The sequence below is a fragment of the Rhinopithecus roxellana genome, chromosome 6, assembly GCF_007565055.1.
Source record: "Rhinopithecus roxellana isolate Shanxi Qingling chromosome 6, ASM756505v1, whole genome shotgun sequence".
Classification (NCBI taxonomy): Eukaryota; Metazoa; Chordata; class Mammalia; order Primates; family Cercopithecidae; genus Rhinopithecus; species Rhinopithecus roxellana.
The window spans coordinates 153,436,589-153,463,963 of NC_044554.1; the positions used below are offsets into that span (position 1 = coordinate 153,436,589).

At 38.0% G+C, this 27,375-nt stretch overlaps 1 non-coding gene across 1 annotated transcript; it reads left to right on the forward strand.

Moving 5' to 3' along the window:
- The first annotated feature begins 13,480 nt into the window (after positions 1-13,480).
- Positions 13,481-13,583, forward strand: LOC115898415. The gene has a single exon (XR_004058153.1). It is a non-coding gene; the product is annotated as a U6 spliceosomal RNA (small nuclear RNA).
- Positions 13,584-27,375: the final 13,792 nt, after the last annotated feature.

The window sequence follows — 27,375 nt, forward strand, 5'->3', positions numbered from 1 at the left end:
TGTTGTTAGAGGTTATGGGGTTAATTAAACACTAAAAGTTACTTGAGAGTAGCAAGCAATTGGTTTTCCATGAAACTTAGCTCTACTCTAGCCTACTAGTAAATTGCAGATGTTGCTGGAGTACCCCGGGGCCCAACAGTAACAATAGTAGAGTATGGCCTAAATGCTAGAGAGGCTTTACTTACTCAAATAAGAGTATTTGAAACATGGGCATTTTTGTCTTCTCTTGTGTTAGATGCCCAAATCAGCTATACTAAGTCTTCTTTCCATCCACCCAGTCTTCTGTGCAAAATCCATTATCTTCTTGGACCATTGCATTTCAATGGAGAAGAAAAGTAAATGTCAGTGAAAATGGAGACTGGGGAATTGAGAAACTGTATCTCAAAAGATGCTGTTGCAGACTTGAGTGTAACACCTGTGGAAGACACTGCTGGTTGCCTGCCTGACATCCACTGTCTCTTCTTTGCAATCAGACAACCATTTTGTTTTGAAATAGTTTTTTAAAATTACATTTCCAGCTCTTCTCCAACTAGGAATGATCATGTGATACCATTCAGGCCACTGAGATGTAAGCGTAAGTTGGAAAAATTTTCCTACAAGGTGCTGACTCAGCTACCAGGTGCCTTTGGGGACCTCTGTACTTCCTCTTCTTTCTTTCTGGAATGGAAACAAGATGCCAAAAGTGGAGCAGTCACCTAGTGACATGAGACACGTGTGGGAACAAAATGAAGACGCCGGTGATGGCTGGACAGAAACATAGAAAGTGCTTGAGTCCTTAATAGCATCAGGGAGCCATCATATCAGACCAGGACCCTCTGACTCTAGTCTTTTTATTATATAAGAAAAATTATATCCCTTTAGTCGCTGATTAATTAGGGTTCCTCTTACTTGCAGCCCAATGCAATCACAATGTCCTTATTTGCCTGATGCTTTGGGGCTCCATAAGCCTCTTGAAACATAGATGCACATCTAGGGAGAGGGGAAATATAGTAAAACTATGGTTTTCCTCTCTTGGTTATAAAATTGAATAAGACTAAGTTTCTAGCCCCAGGTGACAGGAATTCAAGAGAAAAGTTAATTTTCATTTTAGAAAAAAAATGAATTTTTTTTGCACATTTGACTTTATAGCTTCTGAAATTCATACATGCTACAAAAACACAGTATAAGAAACAACTTACATGCAATACCACACAGTGATACTGTTTAAGTTCATCAGCTCTCACAATTTGTAACAGACTCTCACTGGCGGCATCTTCTTCCCGAGGTCCCAGTCTTTACTGTTTGGGGTCCCACCTTTACTCTCTCTGCTAAGATATTTCTCCTGCCTTCCGTTTTCTCCAAGTCCTAGGGTCACAAATCCCTGTCATATCAGCTGACCAAAAGAAAGGTCCAAAATTCCTATTAATTTATTAGGGATGATAACTTATCCTCCTGCGTTTCATCCTCTCCCATATCTTCTGTTTCACAGTGAAAGAATTATTGCTATGTTTTCCTGAATCACATGAATAGTCTCCTGGCTCTTCACTTTAGCTTTCCTTTAGAAACTTCTTAAATCTCTGATCAAATGTTTAGGATGAGATGGGTTCAAAGTAGATGGGCTTCCCTCCTCCCAACCATGACTGTAGGCTATAGGCTAAGGCAATGAAGACAGGCAGGGGCCACACTGGAATCTTTATTCTCTTCTATTACAAAGTAAGCCCTGGGGAGGATAGGGGTTTTCATCTTCTTTTAATAAAGATATTTACATAGATCCTGTCAGTAAAAGAAGCTCAAAGATCAAGGATGGAGAAGCATAGTTTAAATGGTAATAACAAGACAAAACCAGTGATTGGAGCTGTCCCTCTTACCGACTTTGTGTAGGAAACCAGAATTTCCCCCCAAGTCTCTTCTCTCCAGCAGCTTTCTGGGGGCCTGTAGCTCTTGCCCCACCTCAATTTTTCACATGTCAATGGCTCCCGGCTCAGGTATGGGCTGGCACCTTTCCTATATTAGTGACACTCCAATTTCTCCTGTCTTCATGGCCAGAGTTCCTCTCCCTGTTGAAGTGGGCAATTACCTGACAGCCATTGTCAGCGGGTCCAGCTGAGTCCTGAACTTCCTTCTCACTGGCCACAGTCAATGTGTCCTGGGCCATGTCCTCAAGAAGTAGTTGTTTTCTTTGATAAGGTATCAGGCCAGAACTGCAACAGGGACTCTCTCTTTCACTCTGTCCTCATCTAAAACATACACACGCACACACACACTCCGATGTTGCAGCAAAGTGGAGTGTCCCACTTCAGACTGGTCACTGGATTGGGTCACCTCCCTTCCCTACTGTTCCCAGGAAGCATTGCCTAACCTCTGCCCTTACCATCTCCACTGGGAGTCAGTGTAAGAAAATGGCTAAGACTATGGGCTTAGAAGCTCATAAAGTTACATTTAAGTTCCAACTTGCTGCTTTTTTTAAGCTAAGAGACTGACAGTTACTTAACTTTTCTGAACCTCAGTTACTTCATCTTTAAAATGGGATTAATGATGATCCATGCTTTTAAAAGGTTGAGTGAGGTCATATATGTTAAGTACTTAGTACCAAGGCTGACATGTCGTAAGTGTTGAGTAAACTGGTGCTTCCAATGATGGATTTCTTCCTTTTCCCATTACTCAGAGGCTAGGAATTCAGCAAAGTTCTTTCATCATGTATTTCCAGCTAGTAGCCTCTCTGCTGTGTTTCCCCTATTTTATCTGCCAGGATAAAAGCAAACAACAACAACAACAAACAAAAATAGTATATGGCTCTCTGGTCCTGTCTCCCAGGTTCTCATCTCTCCCCAGCTGGGTGGATTCCGAAACGTCTTCTATCCCTCTCCTTGGAAATTCCTTTTCCTGTTCCTTTTCAACACTGCTTGTAATGTTTAAACATAAAAAAAAAGAACCCTGGAATATGGAGACTTGGTTTCCCCATCACTTAGGCTGGTTATGTTGTTGGTGGCAGAAGGCTCTTACCATGGTTGTGGAGGAGTAGGTAAGGCAAGTAGAGAAGCCACTGGCACCTGGCAGATACAGTAAGTCCCATAAAATATACAAATAAAAGGCATGGAACTCAGGTCAGAAAAGACAGCCATATAAAAGCATCACTTGAGAAGGATTTAAACACTCAAGTCGGATTTAAACACACAAAAACTGGATGGAGAAGGCCATCTAGGGAGAAGGTGAATTGACAGCAAAATGCCAGAGGCTAGGAATTGTGGAGCATATCTAGTTTGGCTGAATCAAAGGTTAAATTTCTGGGTTATGCAAGTAAAGATAAGCCTCAGATATTAGTATCTGGCCAAGTCTTTTTTCTTTATGTGTCTTGTATTCACTACAATTGGAAGCTAGAAGACCCTCCTAAGAAAATATAGGAAAGTTGAGAAGAGGCTGAAAAATCAGACTGGTAACCTAGGATCATGGAAACTGGCTGGATTTGCTCCATGGAGAGTGTTATATCCTGGTAAACGAGAAATTACTATAATGTGTCCACATAATGCTGTTTTGACATGCATATACACTTACACACGAGTCTATATATTTGTGTGTGTATGATTATACATATATGTGTATGTGTGTGTATCTATTCAAACACACATGCCATATATATACACATACACATGCATATATATAATCAAACATGCATACCTTCCATACATACCTTACATACATGTAAGATATATATTATATATCATATATATACACACACACGAACATACAAACACATATCCAGGCATTTAAGGTATCATATTAGAATAGATATATATGTGTATGTAGACATGTAGATACAGACACAAATATGTAACTGAATTATATATATGCCTATGTGTTTCTCTCTAGTTGGTGAGATTATGGGAAATTTTAACTTTTTCTTTAAGACTTCTGCACCAAATGCATTATTTTTGTAATAGGAAAAATGACTGCTAACTTTCTTCTTTCTCAACTTTCTTTGTTTTGCAAATATTCAATGAGGTGGTCTTGTGTGGACAAGAAGCCCAATAATAGAATAAATGGAGCATTATAAAACAAAAACAAAATGACATTTTATTATTTTAATGCTTCATTTGGCAATGTCAGGGAACTTGTGGAAATAGAAATAACATTAGCTAAATAATATTCTACCCACAGCAGAAAGATTTAATTAAGGAAATTGCTCCAGGTTGCATTTTCAGAACAGACCTCTGAGATCTTTAAAACCTGATTTTAACTATCCCCCTGAGCCAAAGGAGCAAATTGAGACTAAAGATGGTAAGCTTTGTGGCTACTCTTCTCGCTTCAGCCCCATTCCTTCTCCACTTCAGATCATCTCTGACTCCTTGATAACAGAGGAGATGAATTGAATGAGTTTTCACCCCAGTTGCCTAACATTCTTAACTATTTCTGACTCAACACATCTGAAGAATGCTGCAACCTGGAGCTCGATAACTTCACTCACATTATCAGAACAGTTTTGCACAGAATATTGTTCATTGCACATGTTGAAACAGAGAGTCAGTGAGTTAAAGAGATGAGGCCAGAAAGATAGAAAGGATTCACCATACATGGCCTTGAATATCTTGGTAAAGAGTTTTGTGTTATTCTAAATGGAGCCACTAGAAGAAGCCACTGGAGATCCTCAGCAAGGCAGTGACATGATCTGGTCAAAAAGGTCACTGTTGCTGTTTGTGGAGAATTAACTGAAGTGACACAGACTGGAAGCACAAACACCAGTTTAGTGACATTGGTCTGGGGAAGAGAGAATGTGTTACACACACACTCTCACACCATACTATGTATAAATAAATATATATACATATAGATACCTATTTACATACACATATAGAAACAGTAAGTTAGTGCAATAGTAATTGTGTTTTTTGCCTTTGAAAGGAATGGCAAAAGCCACAATTACTTTTGCACCAACCTAATAGCTGCACATAAATGTGCTTCTGTTTACTTTAAATAAATGGCCACTACATTTTGCCCTTATGCAATTTTTTCTTGTAACAATTATTTTTCTCATCTATTTTTCTGAAAATCATTTTTGACAGGCATATAGTATTTCACTGGATGGACATGCCATAGTTTACTAAACCGATTTCTTTTTCTTGGCCATTTCTTTCTTTGCTTTTATTGTTAAGGATAATAATTTCAAAAACATCATTGTCAAAACATTGTTGAACGTGTCTCTGATGATTTCCTTAGGGTTTCTATTAGACATGGAACTGGATGCAAGGTGCACATCTTTTTTGAGTTGTGACACAGATTGCCAAACTGCCCTCCACAGTGTTTGTCTGAATTTACACCCATATCAGAAGTGAATGAGTGCACCAATTTTTTACATATTCTCCTCTTATAATTTACATTTGCCAAGTTGATAGACACAAATATTGTAGTTATTTTAGTTAGTAATTCTTTGATTATTAGTGAGGCTAAATTAGATATAGTTTCCCTTTAGTTTATTTCTCTGTGTGTTGTCTTTAATGTAAAGCAGAGTTAAGAATCATAAGGGTTCCTTAAATTAAGAATTTAGGAAAGTATACTATATAGAAAAACTTTCCCCAGTCAGTACATTCTCTGTTATTGCAATTATTTCTTAGATCAGAGTGCAATCTCACTTGGTGCATGCTATCTAATAAACACATTGAGCAGCTCTTCAAGGAGTATCAATAAAAGAATATGCTCTGGAAGTGGGTTCAAGTTGCTATTGGTATGTGAAGCATGGTGCTTAACAAATGATTCTGGAACACTCTTGAGAATCCCATGCTAGTCTTACATAAAATTAATTGAACAATCAGGGTTTGTGGTCCTCTAATGAAGGAAGGAGCCCCAAATTGGCAGGCAAACCATGTAAGTAAGAAAGTAGTGTCTCCAAGAGACTTATTATAGAAAAGAGCTCTGAAAGCCCATCCTTCACCTTGGTACCAAGAATTGGATGAATTCAGCCATGGAGTCATGCAGTGTGAATCCTCATTGAAATATAGTGGTGGCTTGCTACCTGTAGAGAGAAAGGTGTCATGCTCACTTTTTATTGGCAGGAAATTTAAAACCTAAGAATTTTAAGGGGCTTATCAGTTGGTAAATGTGAAAGCTAAGAGGCTGATGTTAAGATAAGAGAACGAATTTGTGGTTTTCATTTTGAAAGTTCAGTCTTGAGGTTTTATTGATTCAGGAGAAAATAAACAATGCAATGAAGTTCCGACTTGGAGTCTGAATAGTTTTTTACTTTAAACTAGTATATTAGTTTGTTCTCCCACTGCTATAAGAACATAGCCAAGAATGGGTAATTTATCAAGGAAAGAGGTTTAATTGACTCAGTTCCACAGGGCTGGGGAGGCCTCAGGAAACTTAAAAATCTTGGCAAAAGGGGAAGCAAACACTCCTTTCTTCCCATGGTGGCAGGAAGGAGAAGAATGAGTGCTCAGCAAAAGGGGAAGCCCCTTATAAAACCAACAGATCCTGTGAGAGTTCACTCACTATCTCAAGAACAGGATGGGGGAACCACCCCCATGATTCAATTGTCTCCACCTGGTCCCTCCTATGGGGGTTAAGGGAACTACAGTTCAAGGTGAAGTTTGGGTGGAAACACTACCAAGCCATACCAACCAGCACAGCTTAAACTGAGGTAAGGGTGGTATTGGTATGGTCTATGTGTTTTTTTTTAATGAATATGAAAAAGGTGAAAATCCATTCTCTCATATATTTTCCTTATTGAATTCTGTGACTTTGTTGGAAACTAAACACTGACATTTCATAACTTTTATTTCTGTAAACACTAGCGAATCTTGGGTTTTGGGTTCCTACTTTAGCCCTGGCCTAAGAGGTGAGGTCAGATCTCAGCTGTTGACACTTTACACCAAATCACTGTACTCCCCAAGGACATCATTTAAGCACTATTACATGTCAAGCCACATCATGGGAAAATGCATTGTACTAAAACGTTGATCTATTCTGTCCCAAGGGGAATGTAATAAAGCCCAGAAGGATGGCCCCTTTTGCCAAAAGGAGAGAAAAGGAATAATATTCATTAAACAGTTTCTATGTACCAGATCCTCTATTTGTGCTGCAAATGTTTTATTGCAGTTAATTTTCATAACAATTTTCTGAGATAGATACAGATATCTCCATTTCTCCTGACAAAAATATTGGGGCCCAGAGAAATTAAATAGCAGGTGCTAGGCTCCAGGGTTAAAAGTAAATTTATATCTGTGTGACTTGAAAGTCTGTGAACTTTCTACTGCCCACCAACATTGTGGATTGCAGGATCTGGGGAAATACTCCCCCTTCACTCAGGGAGGAAGAGAGAGGGGGCAGGAAAGAGTCATTCATGAAATCCCAAGCCTTATACCTCAAACCTGGAAGGAGTTCAACAGGCAATTTAGCCTAACTTCTCTCATGTACAGTTGACAATATAGAGGCCCAGGAACTTAGGCTGAGTTCCCTAGAGGAAGAGCCTGAGATGGCGATTAGTTTAAAGGGATGAGGAAACAGGATAGAACAGGAGAACCTAACCATACATGTGGTTTGGGACTCCTGTGCTCATCTATAGCTCCCCAAAATGTAAGTGAGACCGTTTTGGATGCTCCAGTCCCAGTTGAGCCTCCTCAGCTGACACCATGAAAAGCAGAGATGAACTGTCCCCACTGAGCCCTGCCCGTATTCCTCACTTAAATAATAATAAATAATGACATGGTTTTTGTCTCCAACCACTAATGATATAAACAGGAGATAGGGAAATAGTGGGTAGAAGAGGGTAGTTCCCTGGCAAAGGCCCCACCCTCAAGTCTAGATAACTATGGGCCTCAATGAGAGCAGGTATTCCTGTCTTTGCGCCCAAAAAGCTGCCTTCATTTGACCTGCCACACCCCCTATCCTGTGCCCATATAAACCCCAAACCCCAGACTCCAGAGCAGACCAGCAGGTGGGAGAGGAGGATACAAGCAGGAAGATGGGCAGAAGTCTGCTGCAGAGAAGGAGAGAAGAGGAGGAAATCTGAACGCAGAGAGGAGTTCGGCTGGAGGGCAATGGGGGACGGTTCCAGGGGACAATCATTTTCCCACTCCATTCCCCACTTCTGGCTCCCCATCCATCCTGCTGAGAGCCACCTCCGCCACTCCTTAAAACTCCTGCATTTGACCGGGCGCAGGGGCTCACACCTGTAATCCCAGCACTTTGGGAGGTCGAGGTGGGCGGATCACGAGGTCAAGAGATCCAGACCAGCGTGGTGAAACCCCATCTCTACTAAAAATACAAAAATTAACTGGACGTGGTGGTACGTGCCTGTAATCCTAGCTATTTGGGAGGCTGAGGCGGAAGAATCGTTTGAACCCAGGAGGCGGAGGTTGTAGTGAGCCGAGATGGCGCCTCTGCATTTCAGCCTGGGCAGCAGAGCGAGACTCCATTAAAAAAAAAAAAAAAAAAACCCTCCCGCATTCATCCTTCCAGTCCGTGTGTGACCCGATTTTTCTGGGAAGCTGGACAAGAGCTCTGGACACAGAAAGCTGTCACATTGGCCCTCTGCCTTACAGAAAGGCAAAGGGTCCATTGAGCTAGTCAACACTCAAGCAGTCTGCAAAGGACAAAGCTAAAAGGGCACACTGTAACACATGCCCACTTTGGCTCCTTCACCTGTCCATCTGCATGCTCCCCCTCCAGCAAGGGGCTTGAGCAGCGGGGTGATCCAATAGGTGAGCCACCCCCATCCCGTGCACATCCTGAGAAGGGGATCAGGGAACTCTCACCAAGTTTGGGATTGCTTTTTTGTAGTAATAAATAACTAAAGCATCTCCAAAGCCTTCACCTGATGAAAGAAGAACTCCCTAAAGCAAAATCTGATTATAGTTTCTAGTGAAAGTATATGTATCCTGGGGGAGAAAATAAAAGTTAGAGTCAGTGGGAGATAAGACCTCAGACTTGGTGCTTGGTGCTTAAGCTCTACAGACTTGACTTTCCTGGGAATATATATCACTACCTTCCTATTCTCCCAGCCCCTTTTCCTGAAACTCAGCTTCTAGGGAGAGAGCACTGGATAGGCCTAGCCTGGGTTAGAGGCTCATCCCTTATCCAGGGATTGAGTGTCCTCCAGACACTCGATTTCAGAAAGTTGCACCTGAAGTTGTGTGACAAAGGAGCTACATGCATCCCAATGAAAGCATCCTGAAGAAAGCAGCTGTTGCCCCCTGCTCCTCTAAACCTCAGACCTTCCGGGGTCATCTCTTCTGAAGCCTGGTTATGTGGCTTATTTTTAGATTCCAATACTGTCTTCCAATAAATTCCTTTGCTGCTTGAAATCTAAGAACCATACCTAATACATGCATCCTGACAGAAAGTAGCCTTGTAATATAGTTCTAATTTAGCACATGAGGAAATTGTGGCCTCAAGAAGTTTAATTTAATTGTTTAAGATATATAGCCAGAACCAAAGCGCAGGCATTCTGAGTTTCACCAAGGTCTTTTCTCTATTCCCAAACAGAAGCAGGTATTGGGATAAACATTTTCATTTTTCATATGGGAATAACGAAGTAAACACCACAGGCAGGGTTTGTAATGTCTTCAGGTGTAACCCAAAGCCCAGTTCTAAAGGAGTGCAAGTGAAAACCTCAGTGCTGATGCTTTTTAAAATTTTGTTTTTGTTTTTGTTTTTTTGAGACAAGAGTCTAGCTCTGACACCCAGGCTGGAGTGCAGTGGCGCCATCTCGGCTCACTGCAGTCTCCACCTCCAGGGTTCACGCCATTCTCCTGCCTCAGCCTCCCAGGGAGCTGGGACTACAGGCACCCGCCATGCACGGCTAATTTTTTGTTTTGTTTTGTTTTGTTTTTAATAGAGACCGGGTTTCACCGTGTTAGCCAGGATGGTCTCGATCTCCTAACCTCATGATCCACCCACCTCGGCCTCCCAAAGTGCTGGGATTACAGGCATGAGCCACCGCGCCCGGCCAGTACTGAGGCTGTTTAATATTCAGTCTTATCTCAGGAGGTGCCTAATTAATGAAAAAAATCTAAATTATTTATTGAGTTAAGTAGTCACCTTATGTTTTGAATCAATAGTAAAGAAATGTATTTACTCCCTTTACCAATTCACTTAGAAGAATTAATGAGGATCTAGATTTTATTAAAAGAGTTCATTGGGAAAGTTATAAGTTATTCTCCCTACCTAGCAGATTTAAGCAGTGAGACGAAGGCCTCACATTCGTGAGATGCTCTTAAAACCCACACAATAAAGTGATTTATATTTTTAAGAACCATTAAATACTGTGAATTGATTATTTATGAGTGTATTTAAATTAATTAATGTTTTATTTCTCTTTCTAATGTTTTCCCTCAATTTTCTCTGTTGAAAGTGGTGTTTCTCTTTATTTCTCATTATTTTATCTGTCAAAAGACATGCTTTCCAAACTCCAGACATATTCCCTATTTTACACAATACATTCTGGTGTTTACTCTATCCACACTCCTTACATTTTTATAGGCCCTGGTTCTACTAGTTTTGCATTTCTGAACTTTTACAGCACTTTCATTCTGGCAATTAAATATGGTTTCTTACACTGTTATTTCCACCTGTGCTTTCAGCTTCAAGATTATATTTTCACTGACAGCAGTAAATCTTTTTCTCTTCTTTTTCCTGCCTTGCAGTTCACAACGTAAGAGTAAAACAAGGGATTCTTTTCATTAATTCACTTCTTCAACAATATTTATAAAGAACTTTCTGTATATGAGGAATAGTGCTTGGGTCAGGTCACCAAAATGAGCCATTTGTGGCTGAGACAAATGAATAACTATACTCTTCAGCCCTGTCTATTCAAATGTCCTATCCCTGAAAAGCAGAATTAAACCAATTAAGGCCTTGTGAGTCTGAGGCACATCCAAATGACACATTCTAAGGTAAAAAATTCACAGAACTTAGACAAAAAAAACCACATGAAAATGCTCAGTGTATCCCTGGGTATCAGAGAGGACACAGATCTGGGCCGGGAATCTGAAGACCTGAGCTTTGGCTCCAGTTCTGCTACAGCTCGTTTTGTGACAATGACAATCCACTCTGCTATCTGAGTAGCTGGTGTCTGAAAAGTCAGGATGATGCAGAAGACATTCTCTAAGTTCCCTTCCGGTTCTAAAATTTTATGAACGAACAGCAAGGTAAAATTCCTCCAATTTCTAGCCAGAAATAACAGAATGAAATTAGAAAAGTTAAAACTGAGGGTAATTGATATAATTCCCCTCAGTGAAAGCTTAATGGATTATGGAATTGTTCTCAAAGTGGTGAGTTTAAAGCTTCCCTGATTCAAGATAGTTAAAATAAATCCTGCTAAGTTTCATGGCATATATTCTCAGCACGTCAACAAAGCTTTTGAAAACACGTGAGAAAGTAAAGAAAGGAAACAGATAAATGAACATTTTTCTTCTGGAATATCATTGTATAAAAGAATTTCATGAGTCCCCAGAAATATACAATTCTTTGCTTCTTAAACAGAAGCAAAAGAAATGAAATAATGGTAGAATAGACTTGCAAAGCACTCACTTAGAATGACAAATTTAGAAATTTTTTTTTTCCCCCACACAGGACTGCAGCTTCATGACATCAAATGCATTTACTGTTGTGTACAGCACATGAAAATGTTAAGGAGACACGGAAGTGCACAATGTATCAACATAACAATAAGCCTGAGTGACAAAGTAGTTGAATTGGAGGAAAATATTTTTGGAGCAAAGTGGTAACAGCTGCAATAAGACATGAGATAAATTGTGCCAGATTCATTTAGCTCAGGAGACCCAAGAGGAAAAAAAGAAGGAGCAGAAGGAGGTGAACATGAGCTCACACTGTGTTAAAATCCAAGGACTGGGGAAAACTCCCTGGGCAGCAGAGGAAAAGTGCCCAGGAACCAAACCGAATGCAGGAGAGTGGAGCCTGTTTGAAGGCACGTAGAGTATTTGGATCATCGAGGCAACACACAGAGAGAATTAATGAGTCAGAGCAGAGTTGGAACATAAGATTCCCATAATGTTATTTTACTCTCTTTTCAAAATTCAGTATTCTTCCTTGGAAATTTGTACCATGCCCCCTAAGTGAGCTTCCATATAGCTTCACAGGAGATACATGAATTGGTTCCAAAGAAGCAGAAGGCATGAAAATTAAAAGTAGATGTCCAAAAATGTGGCCTCAAGTGTAGACAGCTGAGAAATAAAGCAGAGGTCCGAAAGCTGCCAACTATAAGAAAATACATTCTCAAATGTACAAAACTCTGTTAACATATAAGTGAGACAATGGTAACGTTACGCCCTAATGGAATCAAATTCAAGTTTAAACAAACATCAAGGTGGTTAGGTTTTTTAAGTCAAGTCAGAAAACTCAAACAGATGACTCCCCTGGTAACAATATCTCAGATACCTTATCCATGCATTGTATTTCATATCTGCTATATTAACTTTTAGGATTTTCTATTTGTAAAATGGCCAGCATAGAATTGGGATAAGACTTCACTAAACCTTCACTGAAATATATGAAGCACATTGGAATTGGTGGATGAATTGAAACAAATGTTCAAAAAGAATCTTACAGGAAAATAGAACTTTCTCCCTGTGCTCTGCCCGGATGAGGCTATTTTAAAGCAGCGCGCATTGAAACCAAAACATTCTTGAACATGAGCAAAGATAGATGAAGGGATGCCATGGATGGATGCCTGCCCAAAGCACCTACCTTGCCTTACAAACTCGGTAGGTCTGGGAGAAGACACATGGGGCACAAGGCTTTTTGGCAGGACTAACACAGAGAACAATAAGAATAAGCAAAGATATCCTGGAAGCATGCTGAAATACCTTATATTTGTGCTAGGTTTTTTTATGTCACAAAGTTCTTTCGTGGAAGCTATAACTGACATTTTCCATATGAGTAAACTGAGGTTTAGAGAGATTTCTAACTTAACCCACAGTGCACAGGCTGGAAAAGAGATCTGTACCCAGGACTTGACACCAAGTTGAATGCTCTTTCCATTCTGTTGCCTTCTTTCTTAATTCAGTGGAGTCTGCGGTAGAAGAGAACTGGGGCATTATTTGAGGGATTTGCACTAACCCAGTCAAAGATGCTTGCTATGGAGTTCATGTAATCGTAAGTCAGGGAGTCTCGATGCATACATCCAGAAATGTACTGAGGCAGGCAGGGCACGAGAAAGAATCATCTGTGTGTTCCACCCTGAGGATAGCATGTGGGTAGGAAAGGGAAAGGAAGGAATTGCAGGTTTATTGAGCACCGATATGTACCAGACACTGAACTAGGTATTTCACATGCTATTGATTTTATTCCTGCCCTAAGTAGTGGGTCTTATAGGTTCCATTTTATAGTGGAGGAAACTGAAGATCAGAGGAGTTGAGAAACATTCCCAGCATTACCTAGCTAGAGGGCAGTGGAGCCAGGATATAAAATGAGTGGGACTAACTTCTAAACCTCTGCTTTCCTTTGCAGTTTCTCTAGCAATATGGTTTCCTCAAAAACTTAGTAGATAGTGCTTGCTTTGTCAGCATATAAACTACAATTGGAACCAGAGAAGATTAACATGGCTCTTGAGCAAGGATGACATGCAAATTCATGAAATATTTTATATTTTTTATAATAAAAAAAGCTTAGTAGACTTATAATTGATTTGCTTCCAGTGATTCCCCTCCCACTTCATTACTGTGCCCTGTGTCAGTAGCCAGACCTAAAGTGCTTTCCTAGACATGGGCTTTTTACAGGGTGAACACGCTTCCTGATTTAACCAGAGATGAGGAGTTCCCTGGAACCTGGGCTTTCGATTTATTGGTCAGCCTAGTTTTTCATGTCCACGTATTTCTATTTTTCCCTCGTCCCATACTTCTCCTTCTCTCAATCTCATGGCTGCTACCTTGAGGCTATCTGGAGCAATCTGTGGGAAGAACATACCTTGCAAAATATTAATAGGTTTACTATTATTATTAAACCAGTTACTATTTATTAATAGTTTGAGAAATAACATCACTCAAACATTTCTAAACTTTATCTTTTGTTATTTGGTTTTTCTAACCCTGGCAAATTTTTAAACCTTTTCTATAACTATTCTCTTTCATTTCTGCTTGTTAATCTACCAATTCTTCCTGGAGCTCATCTTTTTAGAACCTTACCTTGTTAACTGCAGCCCATAATAGCCAATGCAGATTACCACTATGAATAGCTAAAATGCTTTCTAATCATGTCCAGAGTCAGAAGGCATGTGACTCATCCCCTCAGTTATCGCAGACAACAATTTTCTTAAATGTTTTACCTCTCTGTGTGGCAACAATCATGGTCTTTCTGGCTTCTGGTTTGGTTTTCTTACTGGTGGCCATTTAACTATTCAGCTGATGCCTCCTATTTTGGGGAATTTTATGGCAGCATTCCACTTCAACACATCAATTTCTACCTTCGTTAGAGTAGAGAAGTCAAATAGCCATATCAGACACTCCCCAGATCTCAGTTACTTCATCGTTTTCTTCCTCACTCACGTCATGGACTGATGCTGGTCAAATGACTATTCCCCAAGTGTTGATTCAGAGATTCAGATTTTTTCTACTACGTCATTTTACCACCTTGGATTCAAAGAGTCAGCGTACAGTGGGAGACAGGATGCAGGAAGCACAGCAGGCACTTACCTGCATCCACTTTAAAGGAACATACATTCCTTCAGCTCAAATTCCATTGGCCAGACAATAGCAAAAGAGGCCAGAATGTAGTGGGGGCATGAATATCAAAAAGCATACATGGGGTCTCCTCTCCTCCTATAGCACAATGAGATGGGCCTTGGCTCTGTCTACTCCTGAGGTTCAGACCTCTACTCTCTCCCTACATTCCATGATGAAGAATTCCTTTCTCTTACTCATAATGGCTACTGTTATCCCCATTCCTCAGGGGCTCCTCTTAGTCAATTATACCTGTAGAGTAGGTATAACTGTCTGCTTAGGTCTTCCTTCCTTATATACATCAATGATGATATTATAAGGCCTTTCTATTTTAGAGGATCTCTACTAATCACTAAAAATCACAGAAGAGATCACAGAAGCAGCCATGTGCAGACAAAGTTCTGGGAGTCTTAAAAGTGTCTAGAGGCTTGATCCTGGTCCATAGCTCTTAACGTTGAAGCTGACTATTGGCAAGCCCTCTGGACTTGTACTCTGAACTATTGTTCATGAAGGAAGATGCTATCAGATTTCTTCCTTTTCAGTATGAAAGGTGTATAAAAGTAGAGCTTTACATGACTGCCAGAGAACTCCCTTGAGCAGCTTTTGCATGAGTATGTAACACAATGCTGCTTTAACAAATGGATTCCAATCTGCTGCCCATGGTGATAATAGCTCACTTTTACTGAGCTGAGCTTTTTCTATCCACCAGGCATCCTTCTAAGTGTTTTACATTTTAAAACCTATTTAATATTCATAGAACTGTCTATGTTATGAACTATTATTATCCCACTTCACAGATTTTTTTTAAATGAGGCACAGAAATGACAAGCAGCTTGCCCAAGTTCATATAGCAAGTAAGTCGGTAGAAGTAGAAGTGATATCCCACTATAGAGTCCATACTTAAAACCATGTAACAAGCTGCCATAATATCAGTGTAAAGCTTTTAAAAATGGGAGGATTAATTTCCCTTCATACTTCTTTCTTTGGCCAGTTTGAAGAAAAGGGGATTATCCATCATGCTTGGGTCTGCTGCTTTCTCAAACATAATTGAGTCTTTCCTCTGAGGTCACCTCTCAACTCTCAAAGCATCTATACTTCTTCAGCTCTTATTAAATTTCAAATTAAATAACTTTTATATGGATATTTATTTTATGCCTGCTTCTACATTAGACCAACAGTTCCCAATACTGGTCAAAGTCTGATCCTCAAGCTAGGTACAAAAAACTCATCTGGGTGCTCTTTAAAATGCCAATCCTTGGGTCCCACTACAGACTTACTGAATCAAAATCCTCAGGAACTGAGTTCAGGAAATTATTATTTAAGCAACGCCATAGGTGATTCTTAGGCACACTAAAACTCTGATTGTTACTGCTTTAGACAAGTGTTTCTGAAATGTGTTCCACAAACCAGCAGCAAGAGCATCACCTGGAAACTTGCTAGAAATGCAAACTCTTCAGCCCCACCCAGAACTACTGAATCAGTAACTCAAGGGATAGGGTCCAGCATTCTGTGTTTTACCCAGCTTCCAGGTGATTCTGATTGGCTAAAGTATGAGAACAACTGCTCTAGACCATAATGACCTCCAAAAAGTTTTGTTTTCTTCCTGTACCACCAGCACCTGGCTAGCTCAATGTCCAACATATAGTAGATAATAAATCTTTGCTAAAGAATATATGGATAATGAGTAATTAGTCAAAATGCAATGCTAAGGAAATAATCCCATAACAGGAAAAAATCCTAGTATTGTGAGTCATCATGGATTTGTTCTGAAATCATCTAAAGCTGACTGTCTACTTGGATCATATAGTGGAAAGATGCTTGCTGCTTACTCTCTCTCTCTCTCTCATTCTCTCTTTGCTCTTGCTAATAGCAGGTTAATGGATCCATTTGGAACATCAGTCATAAGCTAGTATCTTTCTGCAATTTAGATAATAGTGCCTTGACTTTTTTTTTAATTTGATGGAGTGTGAGGAATATGGAAAGTTAATATGAAATTAATTTTATAAGTCATTCATAATTTGGAAAGTCTAGGGTCACTGCATGTGCAAAAATTCCTGTACCATAAAATGATATCTAATTTAGAAACAGATTAAATCCTTACATAGTGTTAGGCAGTAGGGGGAAAAAAGGACATAGGTTTAAAATACTAGTTCAAGCCTATAATATATAATATGCCAAAATATTATATATATAGTGTGTGTATATACATACACACAAACAAGGCACTAAGCATGTATTTTATATATGTGATATGTGCATATACTTGTGTATATGTGGATAGATAGACACACAAAAATGTTTTGTAAAAATAAAAGAGCATTTCTAGTTCAGATACAATACGGAGTAGATGCAGTTCAACCTATTCTTCCCACTAATTACAGTAAAAATCCCTGGACATTATATGCAAAGCAAACATAAGAAAACTGATAAGTAGAGAGAAAATGGCAGAACACATGGAGACCTTGACAGCTGAGGAAATATGTGGTACCAGGTATCCCATCACCAGTGGAGAGTAACCAGGAACTTCCCCCACTCCTGGGGTAGTAATGGAGGACCAAAGGAGAACCTGAACTTTCATCACACCTGGCAGGAACAAAGGGAGGCAGACCTCTTTCTCCACCTGTTTAGTGTCAGAGGAAGACTTCTAAAACAGAATATTTAAATAAGATCAACGATCTTGTAACATAATAGCCAGGATGTCCAGAATACAATAGGAAATCACTTCTCACACTAAGAACAAGAAAAATCCCAACTTGAATCACAAAAGACAATTAACAGGTGACAACACCAAGATTATACAGAAGTTAGCATTATCTCACAAGGATTTTAAAACAGCCATCATAAAAAATGCTTAATGAGTAATTACAAACACACTTGAAACAAATGCAAAAGAATAAGATCTCAGCAAATAAAGGGAAGATATAAAAAAGAACCAAATGAACAATTTAGAATTAAATAATGCAGCAACCAAATTACAAAACCTCAATGGGTAGATTCAACAGCAGAATAAAGAGGGCAGAGGACAGAATCAGTAAACTGAAAAATAGAACAATAGAAATTACCTAATCTAAATAACAAAGAGAAAATAGCTGGAATACAATTAACAAAGACTCAGAAATCTGTAGGATATAAAAAGGATCTAGTATTTTGTTATTAGAGTTCCAGAAAAAATAGAAAACAGAAGGGGATAAAACAATATTCAAAGAAATGACCAAACATATCTCTAATTTGGTGTCTTACTCTGTTTTGTGTTGCTATAACAAAAATGCAAACCTGATACTGGGTAATTTACAAAGAGCAGACTTTTATTTCTTATAGTTCCAGAGGTTGAGAAGTCCAAGATCAAGTCTAGGATCTGGTGATGGCCTTCCTACTGTGTCCTCACCTAGCAAAAGGCACAAGAGAACAAATGTATTCCCATAAACCCTTTTGTAGTGGCATTGATCCATCTATGAGGGTAGAGCCCTCATTACCTAGACACTGTTCAGAAAGTCCCACTTTCCAACACTATTGCACTGGAAATTAAGTTTCCAATACATGAATTCTGGGGGACACATTCAGACTATAGTGTCATAATGACATAAATGTAGATATAAAAAGCAGAGTCATCTCAGTTAGGATAAACCCAAAGAAATACACACCAATATACACTATAGTTAGTTTCTGAAAACCAGACTATAGGGGAAAATCAACTCAAATGATAGCAGATTTGTCATCAGACGTGAATAAGAAAAAGTGACACAATAATTTGCAGGTATTTAAAAAGAGCTATCAATGCAAAATTCCATATCCCGCAAAAATATTCTTCAGACATGAAGGAGAAATCAAGAAATTCTCAAATAAAGGAAAACTAAGAGAATTTGTCACTACAGACCTACTGGGGGAAAAAAATGGTACCAGGAAATTCTTGAAACAGAAAGGAAAGGGTAAAAGAAGTAATCTAGGAACATCATATAAGAATAAAACTACAGTGGCAGGACCCGGCACAGTACCTCACTCCTATAATCCCAGCACTTTGGGAGGCCGAGGCAGATGGATCACCTGAGGTCAGGAGTTAGAGACCAGCCTGCCCAACATGGTGAAACCCCATTTCTACTAGAAATACAAAAAATTAGCCAAATGTGGTGGCAGGTGCCTATAATTCCAGCTACTTAGAAGGCTAAGGCAGGAGAATCACTTGAACCCAGGTGTCAGATGTTGCAGTAAGCAGAGATCGAGCCATTGCACTCCAGCCTGGGCAACAAGAGTGAGACACTGTCTGAAAAAAAAAAAAAAAAGGCAAGTGACAATATGAGTAAGTACCAAAGACTTTTCTTTTCCTGGGTTTTTTAAATTGTGTGATGTTTGATGCAAAAACTTATAACATTATTTTATAAGGTTATCAATGTATTTAGAGGAAATAGTTAAGGCAATTATATTATGAGCAAGAAAGAGTAAAGGAATTTAAAGTGAAGTAAGGTTTCTACAGTTTCCAAGAACTAGCAAAATGTCAGTATCAATAGACTCTGATAAGTTATGTATGTGTAACATAACACCTAGAGAAATTACTTTAAATTTTTATATAAAGAGATGTGCTAAAATACACTATTAATAAGTTAAAAACTTATTAAATCCACAGGAAGACAGAAAAAAGAAAAAAACATAAAATGGTAGATCAAATTATAAGTTGCTTATAAGAACCTTATTTTAAATACAGCAATATAAGTAGATTGAAAGTAAAAGACAACATTTTCTGTAATAGCCTCAAACTGAAAACAACAAAAAGGTGAATGGTTAAATGTCCCGCAAAAGATGAATGGTTAAACAAACTGTGGTGTGTCCACACCATGGACTACTCAGAAAAAGGAGAAAGCTATCAATACATACAACAACTTGGATAGATCTCAAGGATATTATGCTGAGTGAGAAAAAGTCAATTCCAAAGGAAACATACTGTATGATTCTATTAACATGATATTCTCGAAATTAAAAAGATTACAGGAATGAAAAACCAGTTAGTGTTTGCCAATAGCTTGGAATGAGGATTGAGAGAATTAGTGAGTGTGACTGTAGGAGGGTAGCAAAAGAGAGCTCTTCATGGTAATGGAAAATTCTGTATTTTGTTTTCTTTGTGGTTACATAAATTTGTGTATGTGATAAGATGGTATAGAACTGTAAAGAAACATGGTAACAATACTAATTTCCAAGCTTTGATGTTGCACCATAGTTATGTACAAATAATCATAGAAAAAAATGAATAAGGGTACAAGGTACTTCTCTGTGCTATTTTTTGAAACTTCTTATGAATTTATAATTCCTTAAAACCAAAAAGTTAAATAAAAAACAAATTATCATAGTTTATGTATATTTTTATTTGCTATCTTTTTTTTTTTTTTTTTTTTTTTTTTTTTTTTTTTTGAGGTGGAGTCTCGCTCTGTCGCCCAGGCTGGAGTGCAGTGGCCGGATCTCAGCTCACTGCAAGCTCCGCCTCCCGGGTTCACACCATTCTCCTGCCTCAGCCTCCCGAGTAGCTGGGACTACAGGCGCCCGCCACCTCGCCCGGCTAGTTTTTTTTTTTTTGTATTTTTAGTAGAGACGGGGTTTCACCGTGTTAGCCAGGATGGTCTCGATCTCCTGACCTCGTGATCCACCCGTCTCGGCCTCCCAAAGTGCTGGGATTACAGGCTTGAGCCACCGCGCCCGGCCTATTTGCTATCTTTCTTTGAATTTTTTATTGTGGGAAATACACGATACTAAATTTATCATTTTAAGCGTCCAAAGTCTACAAATCAGTGGCATTAAGTCCATTCACAATGTTGTCCAACCATCACCACTATCCATTTCTAGAATTTTTTATCAGCGTAATCAGACACACTGTGCAGAATAAATCGTATCTCTTTTCTATCCCTTCCACCCAGGCCCTGTTAACTTCTATCATGCTGTCTCTGTAAATAATTTGCCTACTCTACATATATCATATAAGTTTACTCATACAATATTTTCCTTTTATGTCTGGCTTATTTCACTTAGAATAATGTTTTCAAGGTTGATACATGTTGCAGCTCAATTTAGAATTTCAATGTTTTTAATACTAATATTCTATTATATGAATATGTCACATTTTATTTATTCATTTATCTGTTGATGGGTATTTGGGATGTTTCTACATTTTTTTTTAATTTTTATTATACTTTAAGTTCTAGGGTACATGTGCATAACGTGCAGGTTTGTTACATATGTATACTTGTGCCATGTTCGTGTGCTGCACCCATCAACTCGTCAGCACCCATCAACTCATCATTTATATCATGTATAACTGCCAATGCAATCCCTCCCCCCTCCCCTCTCCCCATGATAGGCCCCAGTGTGTGATGTTCCCCTTCCCGAGTCCAAGTGATCTCATTGTTCAGTTCCCACCTATGAGTGAGAACATGCGGTGTTTGGTTTTCTCTTCTTGTGATAGTTTGCTAAGAATGATGGTTTCCAGCTGCATCCATGTCCCTACAAAGGACGCAAACTCATCCTTTTTTATGGCTGCATAGTATTCCATGGTGTATATGTGCCACATTTTCTTAATCCAGTCTGTCACAGATGGACATTTGGGTTGATTCCAAGTCTTTGCTATTGTGAATAGTGCCGCAATAAACATACGTGTGCATGTGTCTTTGTAGTAGAATAATTTATAATCCTTTGGGTATATACCCAGTAGTGGGATGGCTGGGTCATATGGTACATCTAGTTCTAGATCCTTGAGGAATCGCCCTACTGTTTTCCATAATGGTTGAACTAGTTTACAATCCCACCAACAGTGTAAAAGTGTTCCTATTTCTCCACATCCTCTCCAACACCTGTTGTTTCCTGATTTTTTAATGATTGCCATTCTAACTGGTGTGAGATGGTATCTCATTGTGGTTTTGATTTGCATTTCTCTGATGGCGAGTAATGATGAGCATTTCTACATTTTGACTATTGAGAATAATGCTACTATGTTTTAAAAACTCCTGCATAGCAAAGGAAACAATCAACAAAGTCAAGAGACAACTTGCAGAAGCTCAGATCACTAAATAGGAAAAAAATCTCATAAATCCGATTTTAAAATGTGCAAAAGATTTGAATAGACATTTATCAAAAGAAGACATACAAATGACAAACAGACATATGAAAAGATGCTCAAAATCATTGATCATCCGATAAATGGAAATCAAAACTATAATGAGATAACATCTCACTCCAGTTAAAATGGCTTATATCCAAAAGACAGGCAATAACAAATGCTAGTGAGAATGTGGAGAAAGGGAACACTCATACACTGTTGGTGGTAATGTCAATTATACAACCACTAGGAGAACCATCTGGAGGTTCCTCAGAAAACTAAAAATAGAGCTACCATACAATCCAGTAATCCCACTCCTAGGTATATACCACAATGAAAGGAAATGAGAATATCAAAGAAATATCTGCTCTCCCAAATTTATTGCACCACTTAGATTTGGAAGCAACCTAAGTGTCCATCAACAGATGAGTGGATAAAGAAAATGTAGTACATATACACAATGGAATACTATTCACCCATAAAGAAGAATAAGATCCTATCATTTGCAACAACATGGATGGAACTAGAGGTTATTATGTTAAGTAAAATAAACCAGGTACAGAAAGACAAACTGCATGTTCTCACTTATTTGCAGAAGCTAAACATTAAAGCAATTGAACTCATGGAGATTGATATGGTTTGGCCGTGATCTCAGCCAAGTTTCATCTTGAATTGTAGCTCTCATAATTCTCACATGTCATGAGATGGATCCAGTGGGAGGTAATTGAATCATGGGGGTGGGTCGTTCCTGTGCTGTTCTCATGATAGTGAATAAGTCTTATGAGATCTAATGGTTTTATAAATGGGGATTCCCCTGCACAAGCTCTCTTGCCTGCCTCCATGAAGATGTGCTTTGCTCCTCCTTCACCTTGCACCATGATTGTGAGGCCTACAATCATGTAGAACAGCCATGTGGAACAGTGAGTCTAATGGACCTCTTTTTCTTTTTAAATTACCCAGTCTCAGGAATGTCTTTATTAGCAGCATGAGAACAGACTAATACAGAGATAGAGTGTAGAAGGATGGTTACCAGAGGCTGGTAAGGGTAGTGAGGAAGTAGGAGAGAAAAGGGAATGGTTAATGGGCATAAAAAATAGTTAGAAAGAATGAATAAGACCTAGTACTTGGTAGCACAACAAAGTGACTGCAGTCAAAAATAATTTAATTGTACATTTTAAAATAATGAAAAGAGTGTTATTGGATTGTTGTAACACAAAGGATAAATGCTTAAGGTGATGGATACTCCATTTACCCTGAAGTGATTATTACGCATTGCATACCTGTATCAAAATATCTCATGTAACCCATAAATATGTAAACCTATGTACCTACAAACATTTAGAAAAACAAAAATAATGCTACTACAGACATTGTTGAAAAAAATCTCTGTTCAGGTCCCTGACTTTAATTCTTTTGTGTATATACTTGGAAATGAAATTATTGAGTCATAGGGTAATCCTGTTTAATTTTTTGAAGAACTACACTAGTGGTTTCCAAAGTGGCTGCACTATTTGATACTGCCACCAGCAGTGCACACATATTCAAATTTTTCCATATCCTTGCCAACACTTATTTTCCTTTCTTGAAATAAACAGTAACCATCCTAATGAGTGTGAAGTTGTAACTCATTGTGATTTCGATTTATATTTCCCTAATTTATTAGTGATGTTGAACATGTTCTTAGGTCATTTGCTTATCTTCTTTGGAGAAATGTTTATTCAACTCCTTTGCCCATTTTTTTAATTGGGTGGTTTTATGTTCGTCAGTTGTAAGAGTTCTTTATATGTTCTGGGTATTAATCCCTTATCAGATGTACAATTAGCAAATACTTTCTTCCATTCTATGAGTTGTCATTTTACTCTCTGAATAGTGTTTTTTGAAGCATAAAAGCTTTTTAAATCTTAATGAAGTCTAATTCAGATATGTTTTCTTTTGTTGCCTGTGCTTTTGGTGTCATATTCAAGAAATTTTTACCAAATTCAATTTCATGAAGATTTACTCCCCTGTTTTGTGTTATAAGTTTTACAATTTTAGCTCCTATATGTAGGTCGATCTACTTTTAGTTAACTTTTGTATATGGTGTAAAGTAAGCATCTAGCTTCATTCTTGTGCATGTGGATAACCAGCATCCCCAGCAATATTTATTGAAAAGATTGAGATTGTCTTTTCCCCACTGAATGGACACAGCACTGTTTTTGATATTGTTTGACTATATATATTTGTGAGGGTTCATTTCTAGGCTCTCTAGTCTATTCCACTGGTCTATATGTCTGTCCTTATACTGATACCACATTCTTGACTACTGTAGATCTGTAATGCATTTTAAAATCAGAAAGTGTGAATCCTCCAATATCTTTCTTCTTTTTCAAATTATTAGGCTTTTCAGGGTTCTTTTAGATTCCATATACATTTTAAGATAGATTTTCCTATTTCTGGAAAAAATTTCATTGGGATTTTAATAAGGATCTCATTGAATGAATAGATCACTTTGGGTATTACTGTCGCCTTTTAAATATTGACTTCCAGTTCATACCCAGAGCATCTTTTCATTTACTCATGTCTTCCTTAATTTCTTTCAGCAATGCTTTGTAGTTTTTCCTTCTTGTTAAGTTTATTAGCAAGCATTTTACTCTTCGTTATTCTGTTGGAAATAACATTGTTTTCTTGATTTTATTTTCAGATTTTTCACTGTTAGTGTATATATGCTATATTCTTAAACTTATACAATAAACACTATTCATGTCATTAAATGACTTTCAATAGTATGACTTTTAACAGCTACATAAAGTCCTATTTGACCACAACATAATTCATTTATCCACTCCCTAATTTTGGCATTTAGTTATTTGCAATTTTTTTTGCTAAAATATATAAATCTACAAAGAACATTTTGTTTAAAATTTTTGTTTACATCTTTCATTGTTTCCCTTTGGTAAATTTCCAGAACTAAAGTACTTAGGTAACAATAGCATCTTAAAATATGATAGATGGATAGCTAATGATATATGTCATATATTTGTCTTCCAGGAAGAGTGTATCATCTCATGTCATCCCACAGTGAAGAAGAGTTACTGTCTGAATTCATCGTACATATGGCTGTTTATTATCATTTCTAAATGTATCTTCCAATTTGAAAGTGAGATTATCTCTTTATTTCGATGAACAATTATTTTGTTTTTAATGAATAGAATAATTTTAATTCCTTATTGCCTATGTGTATTACTTCTGCTAATTATGTATTAATACTTTATACAGTATAAATTGATATACTTTACATATTTGAATTGACATTTTAAATATATCTTCTAAAGATTATAGTATCTGTGGATATTAATGATATTAACCCTATGTTTGGGGCAGGTAAGCTCTCACATCTATATTATGCTCTAGGATAGACTGCTGCGTCAACCAACCCTGCTTCCACAAAGCGCCTTTTCGTCCCTGTCCCTCTCAGGTGGAAGGGTGCCCATTACTGCCTCTAATCACCTGTGACAACTCCCAGCCCTTAGCCCTTTTACTCCCTCTTTCATCTCACTCATTCTTTTTTCTCACCTTTGTGTGAGCACTGGCAGCTGTCTTGGTTGTCTGAATCACATGAACACTACACAAATACCTGTACAGAATCAGCACAACTTAGTACAATCGGATAGATTAATAATTCCCAAGATGTGGCTGGGTATATTTAGGATAAGAGATTCACAATTTCACCAATTTTCACTTTGATAGTAAGAAAAACATGCCTTACATGTTATATGTTAAGTGAGATAGTAAAGGTTACTAAAATTAAAAAGACATAACTGAGAACTATTTGACTTTTGATAAGATATTCAGTGAAATCACAATTTATACAAACACAGAAAATTGGAATTCCATTAATACCTAGAAATAGTGATTTATTTTCACCATATGATTAGTATTGTCTTGAATTGTCAAGTTTCAATTTCTGTTCATTTTTGCATCACAAATTAGCATCATCCTATCTGGCTGTTTGATTGTTGATCATTTGTTTAACACTACAATATGTAAGAATGTATACTTAAATTAATATTGCTTTTTACCTATAATTTATTAAGCACTAGCACTTCTGTGAGTGCAGAAGCCATCTCCAGTTTTGCTCATTTTATCCCCATTCCATAACACAGCTTCATATTCTAGAATTGCTCAGTAAATATTGGAGCAATAAATGAAAATATCTACAGTTTAGTTTTTGCCTTATAGCTGATGTTAACTGTAGTGAACATTTGTTGTTTGGGACACCCACTGTTACCGCTTCAGAGTGTCACCCCATTGTGCAAGTCTTATGAAGAGGCAGAACTCTGCCTCTGACTCCTTAGCAAGGATTTGTGGGCCCATGACTTAGGATCTACAATCAGATGTGTCTGCCTGGAAATTTGACTCCCTGAGGAGCGGCATAGGGTAGAGAAATGATCAAAACCTTTTTCATAATAGTCGAAGAATCTTCAGTGTTACAGCAGGAGCAGCAGCAATCTGAAAGTCTTGTGGTAATAAGCGCTAAAATTCCATTCTTGTGCAATCGCCTTGACTATGTTTTAGGTTCTTTCTGTCTGTCTTCCCTTTTTCTTTTTCTTTGTTTGCTATATAGTTATAATCGCTTGAACCTTGCATGCTTTATAAGACTTATTCTCTAGTCTTTTTTCTTGGTTCTTTAAATTTCCAAATATTCATCCAGAACATTCATTTTTATACTTGCTAGTCTGAACGAGTTTCTATTGTTCACAACCAAGGATCTTTACAGAAAAAAAGAAAGATACTGTCAGTGGAATCCAAACAAAACACTTTCAGGGGAAAGGAAGAACCTGCTGTTGATTAAGTGAATTAATTAATACTATACCTAAAGTAAACTCTTAGTATTCACACATTCTAATCTTGCAATTGAGGGCATTCTGTAGTAAGCTATGCACTGATTTTTAAAAATTAAAAAATGCAGTTGTTAAAGACAATGCATTGTGTGACATCACTGCTCCTGCCATAGAAAGTGAACTCAAGCATGGCGCATACGTGAACTCACAGTGGGGGAGTCCACTAAGACTGCCCAATGAGTTCAGTCACCTGTAGTCCCTGGCTTTCATAAGTGCTTTTTCCTAAAATGATTTGCCTGAAATGGAAATCGTGGTCAAGGCATCACTTCTTATATTCTCTTTTTTAATAATCTTTCCTTCACCTTACCAAATAAAGGCTGACCTCTCACATCCCATCCCCAAACTTCTTACTATGGTACATTGTAACAGATAATTGTAACAGTAATAACAATTGCATTCATACTTTTATAAAATAAAGGGACAAATAGAGTAATTTTTAGAATCTAATCTGCCTTTAATCAAGACACCGTAAACCTGCAGAAAGGCTATTTGAATAGTATTTTCCTACCTCATAGATCAAAGTGTGGTGTTAGAAACTGGATACTTTGGCTCATATTTGAATGTTAATTGACCTGCTTCTTTGATTCTGTAATGAAAGTAAAGAATTCTTTGCCCTGTGGAAAGATTTGTGACTAAAAGGCAAAAAGTGCATGAGAAAGAAATACTTTAGCCAGGTGACAAATTTTGGCAAGCTTGTCTGCCTAATTCCTCTATCTTCAAGTAAACTCAGAGGTAGAGATGGTTTTTCATAAGGTCATACATTAACACACTAACT